Below are 18,153 nucleotides of genomic sequence, written 5' to 3' on the forward strand. Positions count from 1 at the left end.
TATGTACTCTCAACTCTTTGAACTCTTGTTCAAGGAGGAAACAGGCCTAAAATGCAACAATGTTGTGCTAACAGATATGTATTGGTGGCAAAAGGATCTTATCAAGCCTCTAAGACTTCCAAACGTTGACTAGGGGGACAGGGTCACTTGAAAGTTCCAGATTCTAATCTGTGGTTCGACGGAGTTGAACCAGGCTTTAAACTGTTGTGCTTACAGGAAGTACCAGGTTAGAAGGTGTCAAGACGCATTGATCGCAGGGGTTGAGTTAGCTTGATGTGGGTGCTCCTTGTGGCTCAAAGGTGGCAGCAAATGATTCAGTTTGATGGATTACCAAGAGTGGTTTGTCAATTGAGCGTGGTTCAAAAAGATGAGAACCACCGGCTTGGGTCAATGAGTGATGTGATGATCCAGTGGTTTGTGTAAAGTAGTGATGCAAAGTCCTGGTGGATCGATGCTTGATCCAATGCAGCGGTTGGAAGTCATCTGCACAGTGCGCTGTTCCTGGAGTCGGATAAGTGATAAGACTCTGCTAGGGCGATACTGTGCCGAGTCAGTTCAATGACTCAAATAGCGGTAGTGGGAAGTTCGAGTCAGTGCCAAAGGCAGCACTGATGGGTTCCGTTGGTTGGACATTGTTGAACATGATTCAAAAGTGGCTTGAATCACTTTGAATGGTGAAAACAGTGATCTTGGCTCTTCTCACTCTCGAGATGCTGTGAAATACACTTAAGGGGGCTCCAGGACAAGGTGAGACCTTTTCAATCTCTGCTATCCCAGTTTAGGGAGATTTGCTAGAAAAGTGTTAGGCCTTGGTCCTCAGCAAAGGACCCCAAAATGTGCCTTGGGAGTGGGTCAGGAGCAGATTTTGCCACTGTGTTGGAGTCATCCTTCTTCAGCTTAATGGCTGAGGGTTTTGGAAATATAATCTCCCCTGAAAGAGGTCCAAATGAATTATTCCTAAAATCCTTGAAGGTACAAAAGGAAATCCAGGAAGGCGTGGGCGACCCCCTCTTTTATAGGGAAAATTACATAGTGGATACAATAAAAGAAAGATTATTTTAAGGGGTCCGATTCCAGTACTTGTGACAAATGGTAATTGCCTTCTGCTGTCATACCCAGGGTGCCATGTTCTGAGGACGTGTTGGGGACAGGAAGAAGAGAGATGCCCACAGAAAAGTAAGACGTATGAGACATTCCTCAAACCCACATGTGTTCCCTGGCTGCCCTAACTCCACCCCTTTCTCAGTCTGCAGCTTCAAAGGTTCTCTGATGTACAGCCCCCTAGTGTGGCACAGGCTTTAGTTATTGAATTTGTTGCTTTAAGCCTTACTCTTAGGGAATCTTCATGTGGGAGATCCCAAGCCAGAAAAGGAAGGAGTTATCTTTCCTCCAAGAGAGTCAAGAGCAGCACGTATTTTGCCATGTCGTTCCATTCACTGGAAAGCAGACAGGCAGGTTGCTGAAATCCACATAACCCCCAATAGTTGTCTGAGCTCACAGTAATGACACTGGTATGCTATATATCAGATGTGTCTTTAATAATTATGTGAACTACTAACCACATTAATAGAATAGGCATGGTTTATAATTCCAAATTTTCCTGCCAACATTGTGGGTTGTTAGTCATAATTATGATGTTTTGAAACAGAGGTGTAGACTTAAATGTAATCTCTGCACTGTGGTGACTTGGCTGTCACAGCAACTATCAAACGCTGTACCTGTGACATCTGAACTTACTCTGTGCCACTGGAAAGCAGGGCTGCCGATCAAGTCACTGATGCAGTATTAGAGAGATGTGCACTATGCATTTGGCAAGGGTTGAATGGGACTTCATTGAAGGCTATTTTGAGCACATGGTGCAAGTTGTTTTGAAAGCCACCAAGATGAGATCATCGGCAGCCTCAGCACATTCATCCTGCAGACTTGGCTCACCATGATGCGGTCAGGGCAGTTAAGTAGAAGGATGTGAATGCACATTAGCAGCCTGAGTGCAATAATGAGTTGGATGTTGCTGCAATGGATAAGTGGGCAGAGGCCAAACAGAAGTGTGCAATGGTAATCACATGTATCAGAATTGTAGATGCAATGGAGGTGGTTGCACCTGCTTCCCCAACATTTCCTCCAAATGGTCTAAACGCATCGACACTATCGCGGTCACCCTGAGCATAGACGACAAGAAGCATCTAAAGGGGAATGTGTCGTAAGAACTGTGTTGATATCACATACCCTTACTGCCTAATAAAGCTGAATCTCGAATAAACATCGTGGTTACAGTGTGCACAAAGTCAGGCAAACACAACATTAGAGCAGCGTGGAAGATGAACACAATCTTCTCCCCCCACAGATCCTTCCTCGAGGCCACAGTTCATGCACACAATGGCTGAACAAAAAATGAATAGGCCCAGGAATGTCATGTTGACAGCATCATTCACAGCGGCGTTCACATGAAGGCCACCCTTTTAAAAAAATCATGGGTGTAAGAATGCCCTACCTCCAATGTTTCATTCCAGCGACCATATACGGATTGGAGGCAGTAACAATCTGCAATTGGGATTGTTTGACAAAGGTTGAAAGTACTTTTTGGAGGAGGATGTTGGGCCTCAAACAATGTGTGCCAATAGAAATAATTCGACTTGAACTGGGGTTGATGTCTATACGATCTAGGGTCATTATCAAACAAGCAATGCTGTACAAGGACTTCACAAAAGGAACACTTAATCAGCTCCATTGGGGAGGAGATGGCAATTGGCAACCAAACAATGTATGTGATGCAGATTAAGCAATACCTAGAAAACGTTGAGAGGACCCCTAATTTGGATGTACATTTTTACGATGCCAAAATTGCATCACTAGAAAGATTGAACAGTGGGGCTGGGGTAACAACTTTGAACATCTGTGTAGTCTAAAGACATACGGCTTTGCGACTTATATGAACCACACATTTAAGAAACCTCAAACCTATCTGTCCTTATGGCGATTGATAGACTTGAGAAGGTTGATAACGCGCCTGTGTATGAATCGCTTACCCGTTTTGACTATAACGGGACCTTTGAAGAAGATCCCCGAGCATGAGAGAAGATGTAGAATTTGTGAAAGCGGTATGCCCGTTGAGTCTGTTAAACATCTGTTGACGGGATGCTCTGAACTGGCCACATTACACTTAAAATACTTGTGCCCATATGTACGCATTGTTGATACTATTAAGGATTGGGACTTTTGGCTCTGCTGTTTATATATGCACTTAGCACTTTATAGAATATGGTTGGAAGTAATCCCGAGGTTACCCCGAGATGATTAGCGGGATCAGGGCTGCTCTTATATAATTAGAGCCCCTATTGACTTGCTATGTATGCTGATACAACCTGGGATCTCTGATGATTTATAGGACCGGATGGACTATTTTATCAATTCCAGAATGAGCAAATGTGATACAAACGTGAATTCTTATGAGTGATATTTCTATAAGTTTAAAGGTAAATGGTATTTTAAATGCTATGAATGAAGTTAGGATGCTGTAGTAAATGTAAATATAAACATATTATTAATAATTATGTTTTAAAGTGTGAAAAGTTTTAATTAACTGCAATACATTAATAAATAAACAATACATTCACACTTCACAGTAAGCCAAACGTTCTGTGTCTATGTTTCTGTGCATGGTAGCATTGTGTGCATTAGACCACAACATCTGCTCAATGGACGCAGGACACCACATCAGGGTACTTTGCACAGAAGCAGATACATCTCATCATAGGTAAAGCCAACCACTCAAAAGCGCATGCCCATGTGTAGTATTCATGAAAACAACGTGTTTTCCACAATGGCAAATAGAGCAGTACTTTTACCCAAAGTGATGTATGCCCATAATTTACTTTTTTACTTTTTTTTTTATTTGTAACGTGCCTAAGCCCACAGGTGTCTAAGCACACAAAAAGACATTAGACAACATAAGGATGACAGGACATATGCAAATAAATACCAAATCCGTGCGGTAGGGGATCATAACAGACTAAGATATCAGGTGAACAGGAGAGTCTTTAGTCTCTTATGGAACACCGAAAAGTTCCTTCCCACATGATGATCCGCAGGGAGAGAGTTCAAAGCTGCGGAGGCATGCACTGGGAAAAAGCGGCCACTACCTCTTGCTCTTTTAGATCTGGGACAGATTAATCTGAAGGTATTAGAGACGCAGGTCGATCTGGTCTCCTGTTGTTGGGTAAGGATCAGTTTGAGATAGGAAGGAGCTGTGCCAAATAGACATTTGTGGACCGTGATGTTTTGCTTGAACTGAATTCTGGGAGGAAAAGATAACCAATGAAGAGATCTCCTAAGCTCCGAGGTATTTTTAACAATCCGTACTGCATTGTTTTGAAGATCCTGTACTTTATGCAGAGCGAGTTTACTGCCCTGATAAGAAGAGCATTGCAGTAGTCCAGGTGGGGCAGAATATTAGCTCTTACAAGGGTTTCGCAATTTCTTGAGGACACATAAAGCTTCACTAGCTTTAGTAACCTCAGATGGTACTGTTTTTTTTTTACAATGCTGTCCACCTGGGTTTCAGCTCCCAGAGACGCATTGAAGATCACTTCGGGGGTCTTTACCATTTTCTGAATAGGAATAGCATGCCCCTCAATATTAAAATTAGAGAAAGAAGAAACCAGTGTTCCTCTTGCGAGAGAAGAACCAAAGATTAAAAGTTCTGTCTTAGAACTATTCAGGTATAACCAGTTTGCTGACATCCAATGCTTTACTAAATTGTATGTTTTCTGTACCTTCACCGAGTCATCAAAGTAGTCGCCTGTAAGTTTTATCAAAAGCAGGGCGTCATCAGCGTAATTAGTGAATAGAACACCTGATTCATCAAGCAGATTTCATAGCGGGTGAATATAAACATTAAAAAGGGCTGGAGACAGGCAGGAGCCCTGAGGCACACCAGAGGTAATGCCCAACTGAGGGGAGGATGCTTGGTCAAAAGCTACCCTTGACATGCGGTTACAAAGAAAAGAGCTGATCCAATTTATGGCTTCTCTTGTGCATGAGTCAGTCATCAGCAGGGTTGATAGTGGTCTTTCGTGATCCACTAGGTCAAATGCTGATGATAAATCCACGAGCATGAGGATGCCAGATTTGCCTCTGTTGACTGTATCTAGCATTTGTGTCTGAAGATCAACCAAGGCACTTCATTTATATGGGCAAGAAGTGAGGTGCATTTTTGCAGGTCTACCTCCATCTCATCAACGGAGAGGAGTTTAAAATTGAAAAGCAGACCAGGCTCTCTGACCTTAATGTGCACCATTCAGCGCTTGAGGTGCACATACTCAAATATATCGATGGCACTTGTACAACAACATCATGCTGAAAACAGACATCAACCAAAAGTCACCCCCAGCCAGCATATCATCGAAAACGGAGAAGGAGAATTCCCACCATCAATGCAGTATCATGGGAGCATGGCGCTAACACAACATGCACCACCATGATAAGACTGTATTAGCTGGATCTTCTGGAACCAAACAAGCCTACATGTCACAAGGCTGGAGATGTTGGTGGCAGACACAGAGCCTGAGGAAAAGTGTGGGGACCTCAATGCACAGATATTTAACACACTCACCTGGCTCAGAGGCTTCATGTGTGCTGAGTATGGCAGCATTGTGTGTATTACACTGCCATGTCTGCGCTATGGGCATAGAACACCGTGTTTGGGCAGTGTACAACAGAGGCAGATACGTGAGCTATTATTCAAAACCAACCACTTCCAAGTGAATTCAAATGTGTAGTGTGCTTTATAACTGCATTTATTTCACAGCTACACATATGCCAGTACCATTATGCAAAGAGATGTGTGCACATCAAGAGCATAGACAATAATAGTGTCAGTAAATATAACAGCTAGCATAGCTCTGAGGAAAACCTGAAACACATTCTCATTCACATCCTGTTAGTGCACTTCCGGCCCACGTTAGTGCTGGTTGATATCTTGTTGGAGGCAGAGGACACGTGGTACCAAGTGTGCATTTGCAAAGGGGGCTGATCATGGAGGGCAGGATGGTACAATCACACAAGGGGCTGAGCAGAGTCTAATAAGCAGTGCCTACACATGAGGCTGTGCAAGAAGCAGGGATTCAACATGCAGAGGTGGGACCGTGTGGAGAAGGAACTACCTGCAGTTGTGAGTGAGTAGTGCCCATAGCACCAACTACATTGGGGCATTGGGTGCGGAAGGCAGGGATGAGGAAAGAACAAGAGGCTGAGTAGGGACTGTTCATGGTGCTGGGATGGAAATGCAAAAAACAACTGGACAGCAGGTGAAGCAGTGAGTGCCCGCCCCCTGCAGCAATACATCTGAAACAATGACTGCACACCAGGGCTTTCTGTGCAGACCCTTTAAAGCCCATCCACTCAAATTAATTCAGGGTTAGGGAGCCTTCTCCTCTGATGTCTGCCCCTAAAAAAACACACAAACAATGTTGTTGGTCTTTCTAAACCCAAACCCACCTTCAATTATTGTTGGCCCTCTTCCTTCTCCCTCCACTTAAGCTCCACCTCCTGACGTTCAAATCATAGGTCTGACTCAAGCTTACATGGACTTTACAAGAATCATACAATTGCATTATGCCGATAATACCCATCAGCTTCCTGAACAAGTTCAATGGACGATTGGAGTGACATGTTTCTGGGATAACTAGCACTAATAGATACAAATACATCTGATGGAATCAACCAAACCCTGGTTTTAAACTGCCTGGATTATTTCAATGATCTTTGCTACTTGACACACCCCTCAACAACTGTTTTCTTGACATCATGCATATTCGCAATCTCCAGGCCTGTGTCAATCACGGACTGCACACGGGCAACTTATGACACCGTTTTCCTTGTGAGTCTTGATAGTTAAAAATCCCAGAAGAGAGTTTTTAGGCTCACATCACTTTCCACTGAAGCGTGTGTTGGCTTCTGCTCAGGAAGGGGAACTTTAAACTACAATCATGCATTTTTGCTTACCATGATTCTTTAAGGATTAGTGTATTTAACTGGTTGGTTTATTTTGTGATTTGTGTACTTTTTCTCTATTAAGCAAGCATTATTTTACTCGTTAGAGCTAAATATTAGTGCATGCCTGTACCAACTAAAGCGCGTAAAATACGTTCAAGTGATGAAAGTGCCTACTGGGTTCAAATCTCACATTCAGCATTGAAAGTGTGTGATCGTGGGTAAATCATATTATCTGTCAACATGCTGTGTTTTTAAAGTGTTTAATTCACACGTGGCCGCTATTCAAAAGCAGCCATAGTCTGCTGTTTTATATAAATTAATAAATGTGGCAATTCATGTATTGCACACCAACGATGTGTCTATTGTCACACTTCTGGTAGCTTCTTGTTGTGAGGGATTGGCATCAGGTGTGAAAAGCGTAGCTTTTTTATTTTGATTAAATAATACAATTGCATGGGTAATTCCATTCCATTTCAGAAAAGGAGGTCTGCTAATCAGTCTACTAATCAGACACCCCTCAGGAATCTCCATGCAATTAGCACAGTGTACACCTGTGCCCAACTGCACCAGCCTCTGGTCTGCAGCCACTGTCTTTAGTAACACAGAGTATATTCAAAGGTTTTCAAGTGCCCTGTTGTACAGCTGCTGTGACAGCAATGTCACTGGATACACGGTGTGCATTTGAATCTAGCCCTGATCCAAACCCTTCATAATTATGAGGAACTATTAGTCTGGTGGAGGGTACTCTCTAATAATGATCCATAACTGGGTTTTGGGATGGAGATTGATAGTTCACACAATCATTAAAGCCACATCTGATTGGTATCATTCGCATGTCAACCCTGTAAGCCCAGATAGAGAGTAAGGTGGCGAACACCAGAGATGTATTGATTTTTATACTATTCGGGGTATCTGAGTTAAGTATTTAATACTTTTTAGGTGCTGGGGAGGATAAAATAGCCCTGGCACAGAGCCACCATATATTGATACTATACAGAAAAAAAGAGGATCCAATGTTGGAACCCTCCTGTCCCTTGCACACCTTACAATCCTGTCATTAGACAGTTAAATCATTGATTTAGAGTAATAGAGTAATCAGTAATTGGCAATTGATTAATCACAAAGGTTAAATAATGAAACAATTATCAGTTTAACTGTATTACCATTTTTAATGGTAACATAAACAAAAGCAATTTGGTCATAAAAAGGAGTACAGTTCAGTTAACACAAAATGGCTGACGTGTTTTGAGAAAAACATTCTCTTCTTCCAGGGCCTGACGTAATTTCTGAACAGTGAATTAAAAATGGAGAGCAAACCCTGTAAACCCAGCCCACCTATGGTCAGGCTGTGTGCATTCTCAGACTGCCTGACTCTGCTTCCGCCAGCAGAACAATAGGCTAGGGAGCTGCCTCTCTTTCAGGAAGTCAGGTAACATTACACCTCCTTCCAACCAACCAAGGAAGCTCCCAGAAAGATTATCCTGGGAACCAAGCTTCAAAGTGGCACACCATAAAAAAAGGTCCAGCCTCATACGAGGGTGTTGCATACCAATGGGCCTTTGAAGTTACATGCTTAGTAAGGGTTGGGGTTAGGACAGTCAGGATGATCAAAAGGCCTGGAGAAAGGATTCCTCCATCTTCAATTTCTATGGGCTTCTCTTTCTTTCCTGTCTCCTACACTTCCTCCAGAGCACATCACTGTGGGTATGATGCAAGAAGGAACAAGTTGCCTGTTAAATTAACAGGGAGTGGACCCCTTTAAGCAGACTTGCTTTCATCCAATCATGATTGGTCTTTTGCCAAGTTCTTAATGGTGTTGGTTCAACTAAGAATATGTTGACTATACTTTGTATAAACCATATTTATGTAAAATAATGTTTTGTGATTTTTTAATCATGTTGAGTACGGGCACACGTCAGATGCAATGTATCATTATGATGTTCCATTCTCATATGCAATGATGTCATCACACATCGATGTGTATGCGTGCCGTAAACAGGGCCGTTTGCAGCTTTTTGTGCATTATAGCCTACCATGTATGCATGTTGGCAACAACTTACCTCTGGCAGCATGAGGTTTGAGCTATCTTGCACCAACCTATCCAGGTAATCTTGCACCTATTTCAGGGCGTATACATTTGGAGATTAGACTGCGGTTTTGACAAATTTGAAGGACATGTTTTGTTAACACGTTTTTCAAATTTTTCCAGATAGTTTAACTGCACCTACTTTTTGCTCTCTGCTTTATAAACATATCCAGTTTTTCCTTCATTCTGGTCCCTATTTTTATTTAGATCTCGAAATTGGTATTCTGTTTATTTATTTATTTATTTATTTTTACATGTGTACAGCGCCTAAGCCCAAGGGCATCACGGCGCTGTTGCAGACCAGTTACATTTAGTGCTTAGGGGGATATATGTAGGGAAGATGGTGGGAACAAGGCAGAGTTCAGTTGAAGAGCCAGGTTTTCAAGTCTTTTCAAAAGGCTGTGTAGGATTCTAGCACAGTCATTATTTATTGGCTATCTGCTGCACCTTTGGGTCAGGTATTTGGATTGCCTATTTTTTCTTAGCTTTTTACTTACATTTTCCATATGTATAATTTTGATAGTGCACTGACACGGAATTTTGATTTTCCTTTTACAACCCATATTTCAAATGTTTGCCTATCTCACAAAGAACAATCATTTCACCTGGTACATCTCGAAACCAGGAATCTTCTCCCCCTTTCAACCAACCATATAATTTCATGATGTACATATATGAGAAAGCAGAGGATCACTATCAAATTTGTGTTTTGTACAACATTGTCCTGATGAAGGACCCAGTAGGACTGAAATGTGCTGGCCAAAAAGTGTCTGGCTGCTGAATTTTGAAGAAGATGTGACTAGATTAAATTATAATGAAAACACATTTTTTGAATGAATATTGATTATTGTTTAACAGTAAATTTAATATAGTGTTTACTACTAAGGGGCTGAAAATACTGAGTACATGTTCCTCTGTCTCTCTTTTCACAGTTGTCTGGATCATTCATGTGCATCGAAAGTTCCCTGTCTAGTGCCAAATAATATGAGTGAAGTGAAGGCGGTGCTCATTACCTAATTTTATAATTGTATGGGCTGTCATTTCAGGTAATGTCAATGCATATCCAAATGAAGGGGCTGCTATTCTTTACCTGCACATGGCCTCACAAATTCTTCAACCGCCACAGTTTTCCCCCTTCTTGCTTATAAAACTGGAGGCAGGCAAGCTACATGGGGCTGGGAAGCGGGCAACAAATATGGGTTTCCTGTTATAGGAGGGGGAGAGGCAGGAAGGTTGGCATGAGTCTTGTGTAATAAGTGATGGGGAGACACTATGTTGGCTTCTTACAGCCAGGCCTGACCCCATGAGCACCTCTCAGAATTGAGAAAACAGTGTTGATGCACTCACAGTATGAATGCAAAATTCATAGTTTGTAATAAAGGTCCTCCACAGGATACTTTGTTTGGAGTGAACTATTGTTAGAAGTATAGTGGAAATAAATCGGAATTTTAGCTTAAAATGATGAAATGTTTTAGGAACTATATTAGTTTGAATGAATGAATGAATGAATGAAGGATGTTTATTTAAAAGAATTAATTAAAAATGTTCAATGATTTTGATATATTTTTACACTTAAATCAGAATAAAATAAAAATAATGATTTAATATATATAACCTCCTGCCTTGTTCTCATCAGTTTTTCTCGCTACCCTGGCACTAGTTTCTGTTTCATTACCTCCACAAGACAGGCCTGGCATAAGTAAATACACGGAAGACCCTTCAAGTGATTCGCTGACTGCTAACATCTGTGGCTGGGACTATGTTAGTGCCCCCAAAGCCTGCCTGATTTTGTTTGTGGGCAGGGCGCCAGCCACCTTGTGTTGACTGCTGAATACCCATCCAATTAATCCTGGGGGCATTCCATCTATAGCAGGGCTTCAAACAGCCATGAAGATGCTTGATCCTGGAGGTATTCAGATCATTGTAATGGCCACATTATCCAGACCATTGTTTTAAGTTTTGGTTGGTAAAATGTGTTTTCTATGCTATATTGTCCAGTTCTTATCTGATTTATCACTCAGCTAAATATGTGCTCTTTTTAGGTGGCGCTATAAGCTGGAACTATTCCATTACAGTACAGAAAGGGAGAAATGGCATCTGAAGATGGAAACAAAAATTGTAGGTGTTATTTGGTTATTTGCCCACCCATGGACTGCCCATGGTCATGCTAATCGCTATGGCCATTCCTGCCCGTTTCTTGGCCCTCACCGCCAAAACACCTCCTCGCTCGCTGAACTTGCTTTAAACAAGCCTTAACATCAAACATGTGTACTCGAAGTGGCTGCCAGTACTTTTTTAAAGCATACTTCTGAGATTTAATGACTTGGAGCTGTAAATATGCTACTGGTGTAATAAAAACGTGTTAACTAGGTTTGCCTTCAGCCACGATTTATAAGTGCTATGTTATTTTACTGCAGGCCTCTTTTATCGAAGCCCCTTTCACAGGGCCCAGTTTTGGTGTTGCGGGGAAATAGCATCTTCTTGGCAAGGCACTTTCCTCGCCATTCCCAATGCGGAGGACACCCCCGCAAATCCTGTTCCCTCCAAATGCCCACCTCCCCCAATGGCCTGTTGCTTGTTTGGTGGGAGACACCCTGTGAATCCCAGATCCCCCAACCCGCCCCTGCCATTCCGAAATCATAAAACATTTACACACACTCAGGTACCATACATATATTCTCCCATCCCCAGTTGCCCTGCTTACCTCTCTGGCCGGCACGGTGAAGACGCTTTCTGCTCCTTCACCGCTTGCACAGTAACTGTGTGCCGCGCTGTTCCCTCCTGACAGGTCCCTGTTCGGTGAAAGCGGCCTGTGAGGGAAAACTATTGGGCACTTCCGATTCATAAGAGCTTTGCGTTTCCTTCACTGAAGTACTATTAAAAACAAGCATTGGCACAGCCAATAGTTTCGGCTTGTCTATAAGTATTAAGCATTTGCCAGGCACTGCTATTAGGTGCCCAGGCACTCACACCATTGTACACCTGCTACCATATACCCACAATACCATGCACAAAAATGGCTACACATATCTGCAAGCATACGTGAACATTGCGTGCTTGTGCTTGAACAATGTCCATATTGGAGTTGCGCAAATATTTAGGTTCATGCTCAGGGCAGCCACGCGCGCCAGTCTGATCCATGCTGACCCGAGCCTTCCACGAATTTGGAGCGCAGGCCACACGCTCATGGAAGGACATTTATCACGCTCTTCCGAGGAGTGCTCGCATTTGCTCGACGCGACCTTCCTGGCTCCCCGCTCGGCGTGTATTGATGGCATTCGGAACAGGGCATTGTCATATTATGCTAATCAAATATTGATGTAATCTGAACTTGTTGACCTGCATCTTGCTTGCAAAACCTACTACTCGATATGTGCATGTCAATTGTGTAGAGGCACGATGCGTACTTCACGCAAATGCTTTGATGTATTGACTGGAAAAAGAGAAACATGACGCACCCTAAGAGAACTCGGCCCGCAATGTGTAACATTCGATGCATTTTCAAACTACAGTAACCTGCACTTGCTACACTGTAAGAAGGCTTTGTCAGTGTAGGTCAGGGGTCTGCAACCTGTGGCTCTCCAGATATGTTGGACTATGGCGCCCGATCCCTCAGATTGACTATTGGCTAGGAATGATGGGAGTTGTAGTATAGGTCTACTTGTAAACTCATTGCTGTTTACGTACTGTAAGTCTAGATTGATTTCTCATTGGTTGCAGGATACAACTGTATTAACGTAACATAAAAGTGGCTGCAGTGTGGACAGTCTGCGTAACAAATATTTGATGGGGGAGGGGGCAGCCTGGACGCCTTAGGGTAAAATGGTTGCCCGTATTCAGAAGATTTGGCACAGTAACATATGTATTCGAGTTACACAAGTTAGATGAGATTCCAGTTCTTGCGCTTATATTGAAACAGTCTATACATGTTTCATTCCTTAAATGTAGCACTTCTTCAGGACTCTGCTAAGATATGGTGGTGGTGTCTCCAGTACAAAGAATCAATTTGGTGAAATATGGTGTATCCATAAAATGGATGCCACAAAAGTCCTGATGTGGCCAATGACCAAATTACAACTGCTCGCAGTACACAACACTTCTGGTGTGTACTCATGTGCGCTAATGTAACATAACAGGGGCTCTATGCACATATATAAATATTAAAAAAATAACAAAGCTCTTGTATCTATATTTGCATCTGTGGGGCAGGGGCTGCTTCTCAGCACAGTCCATGCAGCCATGGGTGATATTATGTCAAAATCATCTTACCCACAGCGGCCTATTTTACTCCGCCTCACTTCGAACAAAGACATAAAAGTCTCACTCCAGAAGGAGGCCCAACAAGTTCCATTATAAAGAGTGGTGCAAAAGGCACTGTGATGTCAACATTTAGAATGAGAAATGCCACAGTTGGCAACATAAATTCATAATAATAATCCAACGCTCAATGCTATCCTTAATCTTAGTTTTGGTTTAAACCATGCAGCACGTTTTCTATTTCAATCATCACAATATGTTCCCAAAATATTGTTTAAACTTTGAATTGTCATTCAACACCGCTTATTAACTTTTCAGCACGGGCAGTTCCTCCATAATGGATGATGGTGTGATCATCCAACACCCATTATGGAGCATTCAGGCCAGCTGCTGAGCCATTTTGATGGCAAGCAGAATGTGCCTTTTGAAAAAGGAACCTGGGGCATACCAACGTGTGGAGGTAGGGACGCAATTGTCACTCAGCCTCAGATGGGGCACATGTGTCTAAATATGGAAACATGATGGTGCATTCCTGTCAAGTGACAGGTGGTCTTATGGACACCCCTGCATCAGATCCTATGCATGTGCCCAGACCATCCGGTGGTGTGGTGTGGACTGGCCCTTTGTGGTGGGACCAAGCCTAATTTGCATATGGCCTTATCCCTTTCTGTAATGGCTTGGTAGGTGAAGAACGATGAGTCTGGGGGGTGGCCCAGAGCAATTGCCAGAGGTTTAAGATTAATTCTAAACCTACCAGCCATCACCTCTTTGTTTTGCTTTGTGATTTGGATATAGATCATGAAGCTAGGTAACTGGCACACCCTCGTCCTTCTTGACGTATTCTGATGCACTATTGTGAGGTCACTGGAAAAGCAAAATATGATACTGTGAGACGAGGTCCATGCCACCCTGTTGAAAGACTAGTAAACAAGTATGTGTGTTTGTTTTTACATGGTATTGCTGTCTATGTGTGATAGAAAGAATGTCACCACATGTTAGTGGGGGTATACCTGATTGTTAGCTCTTTCTTTATCAAAATGAAACTGACCTAGCAAATGTTCTCAGGCAATGTGAATATGTCATGTAGTAATGTCCTAGTGGCAACGTGAAAATGTTTTGTAGAAAATGTAAAGCTCAAAATCCTCAAAATCACTGGCGACCATGACTCAGATTCTACCAACATCGATCGTGTCTTCAGTATCATGCAGGCTTGGATGGCCACCAATCAGCTCTGCCTGAAGGATGGAAAAACAGCGCTCCTTATTGTGGGCTCCCCACATCACCTAAAACTCCTCAGCTCCGCCTTCTCTTCCTTTTGCATAGATGGTTATACCATCCCTGTATCCGCCCATGTTAAAACACTAGGCGTTTACCTGGAGGATGAACTAAATATGCAAAAACATGTTAAAGCTATCACCTCCACTGCAGCCAACTCTACCAAACTTATAAACCTTTCTAGAAAATTCCTCACTTCCAAAAAATGTCTTACCTTAGCCAGTGGCATCATAGATATCACACTAGACTACTGCAATGCTATCCTAGCAGGGACCTCCACCAAAAACATCAACAAACTCCAACTGCTCTAAAATAATGCCCTCAGAGGAGTATGGGGCTTGAAGCGTTCCAACCACATCTCTTACATCAGACAGTAGGCACACTGGCTTCCCATAAAAGCCTGCATCAAATTCAAACTTCTCGCAATCACCTACCGCTGCTTACACAATACTGCCCCCATACCTTACCAACCATATCACCAGGAAACACAACATGCACAATCTCCGCTCTTCTACCACATCAGCTTTGAACATACCTAGATTTGCTAGAAAGTGAGCTGGGGGCTCCTGCTTCTCCGCCATCGCTCCCACCCTGTGGAACGCCCTCCCTCAGCAGATGCAAGACGAACCTTCCTATGCACTCTTCCGTAAGAAAGTAAAAACCTCACTGTTCAACAAATATCTTTAAAATTCTGGACTGACCTACCTGCTCTGAACTTAACTCACTATCTATGATGTAGCGCAATTACCTTCTCTGTATGACTCGCGTCCTAAGATGTAACGTAACCACCCTATTCTGTATGACTCACGTTCTATGTTGTAATGTAATTACCATACTGTTTCCATCGAGTCCTAACGATGTACCTTTAGTGCCGTGATAACTCTGGCTTTGGGTGCTACCAACCAATACAATAAATAAAATTAAATAAATAAAGCTACTCTGGGGACATGTACTTGGAATGATGTCAAACTGCCAAATTACATTTGTGGGGCAACGCAAATCTGCCATGATAATATTCTTAAGTAAGGCAACACTGGTTTGCCCATGGAAACTAGTGTGGTCCTATTCTGGAGGCAATGTGAATCGGGTAGGCATTTCTGGGGAAAATGCTAAACTGGCATGGCACTTTTCTGGGAGTGGTGCAGAACGCATGCTGACAATGTGCTTACGTGGGGGCCAACTGGAAGCGCACCCTTGAACGTGGCATGACAACCTGTGATGCAGTGTGGCAGTGTGAGCCTAGCTTGGTTATGAGGAAAAGGACATGATAGCACTTTGGGCTAAACAGCACCATGTTGTAAGAGTACTGTTGCATATTTTAAAAGCACCGCAATAATGTTTGCCCATTGAGAAACCTACTCTTCAATGTAACATTTGGGCAGCACCCTCATAACAAGGCCAGTACCTTGAATTATTGACCCACACTCAGTTCTATTGTGGCAGTAGCATGTGTTGTGTGGTGGCCCCATTCATTTTTCCCATATCAAGTCGTGTTTCATTTTATTGTATGTGAATTAGTATTCCATGTACAAGTAACAATGATGTATGTTATATCCAGGTGATTAACTGCTTAATGTGTTTATTGTTCATCGTATGTTGTATGGATGTTGATCTTGATTTGTGCATGCATTCTATTGTCGTGTATGCTATTCTTGTTTAAAAGAGTCAAACTGTAATACCCTCGGTGCGCCCGATCAGAACTGACGGTGAACAACTTGCCCGTCCATTTTCTTGACGGGAAGTGTGCTGCAAGTCGGACACTGCGACCCACATTCCGCTGGCCCGCTATCCTTGTTCCCGCCGCCCTGGGGTAGTATTTGCACGAACACTCATTGTCAGCTCGAGGGTGGACACTGCTCTTGTTGAGGTATAGTTACTCACTCAACACCTGTAGCCATTGCCGGGTATCTGTTTCCCAGCGACAGTGAAGGGCTGTAAAATTCAAACCCAGAAAGAAAACGTGACTTCTTCCTGGGTGTCCCCAATGGCGGGAAAGAGACACCGAGATCCATCCGCGCCATCTCCTCCAGCCGGGGAGAGACGCTTTACATATGAGCGCCAAAACATAGCGGGGAATGGAAGTTTTAAGAAGTGCTGAAAATCAGAGGACACTGCAGCGCGGCACTGAAATAGCAGAAGAGACGCGCCCGAAAGGCAACACTGCTTTGAATGTCGTGGGGTCACCCTACGGGTGTGCATTCGACGATTAGACACGTACACAGACACCAGGAAAAGGGCCGTCATCACACAAACCGAATTTCAAACCTATCCTAAAAAGCACATCACACAAGTGCGCCTTCATACAAGCCTGTGCCCCTCTCTTAAGCATCTGTGGAAACTTACAGAACGCAACGAACTCAACAAGGGGGTTTGGGGGGGCATTAATACACCTCCCCGCTGCGGGAACCCCCGAGCCTGAAAGGTGTTCCTGGGCTCCCTGCAGTTTGGCGCTGGTGGGAGCAGCCTCGGGCAGGCAGCACTGCGTGGGAAACGCAGTGTTTACATCCCTGGCTAGCAGGTGGCACCGTATGCTAATCAGACACTCCAGAAACACTCCTTCCCGCCACTAATGAATGCAGACACCCAGCAGAACACGCACGGGTCCACCGTCCACCGGGCTCCAGAAAGTCCAGGAGCAGACCTCGGAAAGGCACCTACCTTCCGTCACTGTGTCCAGGGCTCCGGCATCTCTGGTCGGCAACAGGGCGGGCGCACAAATGGGGAGAGAAGGAACGAGTCGGCAGACGGATGCAAGGATTTTCACATCGATCCATGCTATTTCTCCATCTCGTGGGTGTGGACGCTGTACAGAGGCAGTGAGTGCCACCCCCGCAAACTCGGCATCATTACAACTCCAGGGAGCAGGCTCCCACGAAGTCACCTACCATCATATCACCTTTAAATTAGCCATCTGGGGCGGGTTATTGAGCTTTTCTCGAAAGAAATGCAATTAAGAACAGAAAGCGCACACAATATTTTGCACTGAGACGCTCTTATGTTGGAAGGGAAGCTACACTCTCCTCTTGCTTAGAAGGTTTCAAGCTTTTGTTTGAAGGTTAGCGCCATCCTGTGGTCGAATGGATACTGCAGAAGACTCGTGGCCTTTTCAAACTGCAGCTGCCTGACTTAAATACATTACTGCCTTGCTGGCTTCCGTAGCTTCCTTCCGCGCCACTTAGTTTTTAATAGCTTATTAATGTGTTCACTTCCTTTTAATTACGTTTTAGAATTAAAAAAATGGCGTCTTTAGGAAACGAACATTCACGGAGCATAGACTTGTTTCATATTAAAAAAGACGGCTACTGCTATACGTTTAGTCTGCGTGGGGGAAATTCTAGATCGCCAGTTACTACTGCTTTACACTGCAATTAGTTGCTGGCAGGACAGGTGGATTTTGGGAGAATCTAGCGAAACGTCTATTTCCTTCACGATTCGATTCCTTTGACTGGTTGATGATTAGTGTCTAATGGCGTTGGTTGATTGTGGTTTGCTGTTTTTTTGTTTTAATTAACTGTAATTTCCATTCTTTCGCTGCGTCAAAA

At 43.4% G+C, this 18,153-nt stretch overlaps 1 protein-coding gene across 8 annotated transcripts in view; it reads right to left on the reverse strand.

The window, feature by feature from the left end:
- The window catches only part of NPY5R (neuropeptide Y receptor Y5), a 551,355-nt gene extending 533,687 nt beyond the window's left edge, over positions 1-17,668 (reverse strand). For 3 of the 8 annotated variants that reach the window (XM_069631366.1, XM_069631368.1, XM_069631369.1), the window contains exon 1: positions 17,270-17,666. The gene's annotated coding sequence lies outside the window, so the exon portion shown is untranslated. Of the gene's footprint in view, positions 1-11,783; positions 11,869-17,269 lie in introns of those variants that run through there. The other 5 variants (XM_069631373.1, XM_069631372.1, XM_069631367.1 and 2 more) reach the window with 3 other exon arrangements.
- Between the last annotated feature and the right edge of the window lie 485 nt (positions 17,669-18,153).

This window comes from Ambystoma mexicanum, chromosome 6q, assembly GCF_040938575.1.
Source record: "Ambystoma mexicanum isolate Mex_15411 chromosome 6q, UKY_AmexF1_1, whole genome shotgun sequence".
Classification (NCBI taxonomy): Eukaryota; Metazoa; Chordata; class Amphibia; order Caudata; family Ambystomatidae; genus Ambystoma; species Ambystoma mexicanum.